This window comes from Myotis lucifugus, unplaced genomic scaffold (genome assembly GCF_000147115.1).
Source record: "Myotis lucifugus unplaced genomic scaffold, Myoluc2.0 scaffold_1, whole genome shotgun sequence".
In the NCBI taxonomy this organism is placed as follows: domain Eukaryota; kingdom Metazoa; phylum Chordata; class Mammalia; order Chiroptera; family Vespertilionidae; genus Myotis; species Myotis lucifugus.
Window position 1 is genome coordinate 20,713,828 of NW_005871049.1, and position 4,502 is coordinate 20,718,329.

Here is a 4,502-nt window from a genome sequence, read left to right on the forward strand (position 1 = left end):
CCCCCCAAAAAAATTATTATTTTTTCCCCCCCTAGCACACCCCCAGACCTCTTTACGTTTTTCCAACTTTTGGCTTTTTCCCAGAATCAAATATGTGGGGCTCAAAACAAGAATTAAGCTTTTTATGAATTTAGCTTCTTTTACTCTTAAGCATTATGGGATTTTAAGGGTTTCCCCCCTGGCCTTTTTTCCGACCTGGAAACCCTCACTTTTTTTTTTGGGGGCGGGAAAAAATCCCCCCCCCGTCCCCCCAGGGATTAACCCCCCCTCTCCAAAGAAAATTGTAGTTTCTTTCAAAATTTTTTCAAATTAAAAATTAAGCTCCTAAAACCCCTCCTGTACAGTAATTTGGTTTAACTTAAAGTTTCCCCCCCCTTCGGAAAAATCCCAAAGGGCCTGATTGCTGGCCCATTTGGTAAGGGAAAATTTTTTTTTTAAAGGGGGTTTTTCCAAAAGCAAATTTTTTTGGGGGGGGGGGGGGGAGGGGGCGTGGAGGGGGCGGGATTTGCATTTCACCTTTCTTCCTCTTTGCATGACAATACATTCCTCAGAGGTTGTTAACAACAAGCAAAATAGGACTGAGTTGGATTAGAATGGGGTGGAAATTCTACCCAATTAAAACAATGCAGGAAGGAGGTGTCTGTTTAGGCCAGTATTCAGGGAGATTAGAGTGTTAGGTTCTTGTGTTCTAACCAAAGTCCTTCCATTGGTTTAGGGTTAGGGCCTAAGCACTAGAGAATGCAATTTCATAATCATGGTTGTTATGGTGCTAAGAGAGACTGGGCAGACAGAGGCATCAGATACCTACCTTTCCTGTAGGTTATCATGAGACACCACTTTCCAGTAGCTTTCATCTGCAGTGATCTGCTGGTGTAAACACTCAAGGTGACTGGAATTTCCCTGCCCCTGACATAGCCATTAGTTTTTGGTTCAGTGCATTGCTGCTTTTAATGTCATTAGTCACTGTTTGTCTCCATTCATATGCACAAGAAGTAGGTTGGTGATTCGTGTAATGAGCAGTTTGCTAATGGGTTTACAGTATGGATTTTAATGTTTTAAACTGGCAATTAAGTCAACTCCTGATTTAATATGCCTTTGCCCTTTAGGTGACAACACAGAACAAATGGTGGAAGAAAATAGACGCGATCAAAACCCGATGATTGATTGGAAAGCAACAGGGAAAGAACTATTCATCAAACTCTCGCTGCGCAAGGGAATAGGCCACTGGCTCTGAGACCCTCTGGCGCTGAGTTTGGTTGGCAGTTACCCTGTACTCGCATGCATTTCCCAGCTGCCACACACCGGCAACAGAAGAGGCCCAGGGCTTGGATCTCTCTTCATTTCGCCACATACCCCCTGTTAAAACCATTGTTGGGTCCCAGGCTCAAGGCACGTGCTTGTCAAGGGCGAGGTGTCAGCCTTGGTTTCTTTGATTTTAAAACCACAGAAGGTCTTATTCTGCAGCCCCCTGCAGAGGCCTGGCCAGACGGTTCCTCAGAGCTGCTACAAGTGCACCGGCGTTACTTCTGAGCAAGCACAGCCCTCCATCGGTTAGAATGATGTGCAGAATAAACTGAGGCCGCGGAGACATCCTGCACAACCGTATAATTTTCTTTTGACCTCTGTGCTCTCTGAGACCCTTGCCGTGATTAAACTGATCTTAGGGGGAAGAAAATTACCATCATTGATCAGAAAATGGCAGCACCTTGGTGATCTCTTTACTGCAGTTAAAATCACAGGGAGACTGTGCGGTAGGTAATGGGCTATCTTACCTCTGTTTGTTCTAATTTTACCAACCATTAATTTTGGCAAGTGGCCGCCCAGCCTCAGATTAAATCCTGATACACCCGTGGCAGGAAGTCAGGGCCCCAGTCTCAGGAGCCTCTGCAGGAAACAGCAGGCACACAGCAGGGGTAATGACGCCTGAGACGCCTCACACTCAGGAGGGCACGAACAGAAAGTGCTTGCTGGTTCTGGGGACTCTATTACTTTACCCCAACAAACCCCGGCTTTTACAATCACCTCTCTGTGTTACAGAAGAGATTCTCATCCAATCCCTCCTCCTTTCCCTCCTGTCTCCTTATCTCCCCTCCCTCCCATCAGCTCCAAAACAGAAGGGACAGACGCTAAGGGAACAAACCCAGAAATGGTAAGATTTGTAGTCAGTGCAGGCTACCCCTGCATTCCCTCTTAGCCCCAACATTGCCATTCCCGCCCCCCCCCCAAAAAAAAATAGACACAGACAGGCACACACACACACACACATACACACACACACACACTCACGCATGTACACAGCGCTCCCTCTCACACACGCACACTGTGGAAATCCATGGAGACCAACCGAATGAGAACAAGCAAAGGCTGTTTATTCCGGGCTTGCTACAGCAAGGGAGCCCACCACATCCCTCGTGCTTTGGCTGAGACTGACAGGCAGGCAGCAGAGCGGAGCACTTCACAGGGGGAAAAGGCGAGGCTTCAGGTGTGCCCTGGGGGATGCTGTTGGCATGGGGAGCTAGAAGGGAGATTTAGTTATTGCTTTGGAGGCACATATTTGCTCCTCCTGAATTGAAAGTGGGAGGGAAAAATTGGGGCCAATTGTTACAGGACTTGTGGTTACTAGAGATAGGGTCTGACTTCCTGTACGTTGACTCGTAGCAGGCTGGCTTCCTGGGTTGTGTGTGTTGCAGGTGGTGGGTCTGGCCATTGTCCAACTGTACTCAGTCTCTCAACACCTACCCACATGCACACTCACTCAGAAATATACACACATCTCACACCCAACAAACCCACACTGACACCCTGGCATACGCTTTCTGGGGCTTCTTGTTCTGTCTGAACACTAACCGATGGCAGCTGATGGCTCTGCAGTGTTTGCATCACAAGGTGGCCAGAACTCAGCTGTGGTAAGAGTAATAGGTGTGCCTGTCGCTCACTCTGAAGCCAGTGAGCAGGGCACAGGGGGCAGGTTAAGGTTCCAGGCTCTGAGGGAGTGCCAGAGAGATACGTGGGCATGGCTGGGGCAGAAGGATTAAACAGAACCCCAGAGTGAGCAGAAAGGCCGCAGCCAGGAGAGGGGCTGACAGCAATTCTCCTGTGTCCTAGTCCGCTCGGCTGACACAACAGACATTTATTTTCTCATCGATCGGGAAGGCTGGAAGTCAGAGACTGGGAGCCAGCACGGTCAGGTTTCAGTGAGAGCCCTCTTCCTGCCTGGCCACCTTCTCCCAGCATCCTCCACTGGCAGAGAGAGGGAGCGAAAGCTCTCTGGTGCCTCTTCTTACACGGTACCAATCTCAGCATGAGGGCTTGGCCCTATTGACCCTTCTAATCCAATTATTTCCCAAAGGCCCCATCTCCAAATATCATCACATTGGGAGTTAAAGACTTCAACATCTGGATTTCTTAGGGGTGGAGAGGGCACAATTCAGCCCATAGCACAGTACCTTTGTACCTTTGAAGCTGGGAGCCGACACACCCAAGTTCCCCCTAACCTGCCCCTCTGCACTTGTCAGAACCCTCAGTGGCCTCTGTCCTTGCATTCTGACTGCTGACCCTGGTCACACACTCGTCAGCTAGTCATTCGGAGCAGCTGCTACAGGGTTTGGAGACTCCTGGGGGTTTCCACCATAGGCATCAGCCTGAACCGCCTCCATGACAGAGCCCCAGGGCCTAGGCACATAGCCTGGTGACCAAAAGTGAAAGTGAGAAGGATTGTGGGTAGGAGCTGAAATCCTGTGGAACAAGGTGCAGCGCTCTGGTTTGGAGGCCCTTTGGGTCGGGGGGCGGGGGGGCACCTGAGGGGCAGGGGCAGAGCCTCCAATTCTGTGCTTCTCCCCTAACTGATCAGAGTGTCCTTGAGTGTAAGGGGTTTCTCTGTCTTGTTCTCAAGTCTAACCCTATATTTAGGACAGTGCTAAATGAATAACTGAATTTAAAAATTCCTTTTCACGTGGCTCAGTGGTTGAGTGTTGACCTATGAACCAGGAGGTTACAGTTTTATTCCCAGTCAGGGCACATGTCCAGCTTGCAGGCTCAATCCCCAGTGTGTGGCGGGCAGGAGGCAGCCGATCCATGATTCTCTCTTATCATTGATGTTTCTATCTCTTTCTCCCTCTGTCTTCCTCTCTGAAATCAATAAAAAAATATTTTTAAAAATTCCTTTTACAGTAGTATATTCTTCAGTGGGCTGGAGAGGGCCACCCTACGTCAGAATTATTTGGGGAGCTTGTTAAAATTCAAAATCCTGGACCCCACCCTAGAACTATTGACTTAGTATCTCTAGAGCTGAGGTCCCATGATGTTTGGGGGATTTTTTTTACACACAAAATACTTGAAAATCATTATTCTAGAGTTTCATTTTTAGCACTTAGAAAGGTATGTCCCTTTTCTCAGAGAGTAAGACATAAATAACACAGTACTTCCCCTTTTTGCCAGAAAGCCCAGGTTTCCTTACCACGTCGAAGACATTGCTTTCCCTGGCGAACTCTAACTCATCCTTC

The 4,502-nt window shown here is 48.4% G+C and overlaps 1 long non-coding RNA gene across 1 annotated transcript in view; it reads left to right on the forward strand.

Moving 5' to 3' along the window:
- The window catches only part of LOC111826344, a 3,442-nt gene extending 1,772 nt beyond the window's left edge, over positions 1-1,670 (forward strand). The window contains exon 2 of the long non-coding RNA XR_002829682.1: positions 1,107-1,670. This is a non-coding gene — a long non-coding RNA (uncharacterized LOC111826344). The remainder of the gene's footprint in view (positions 1-1,106) is intronic.
- The last annotated feature ends 2,832 nt before the right edge of the window (positions 1,671-4,502 follow it).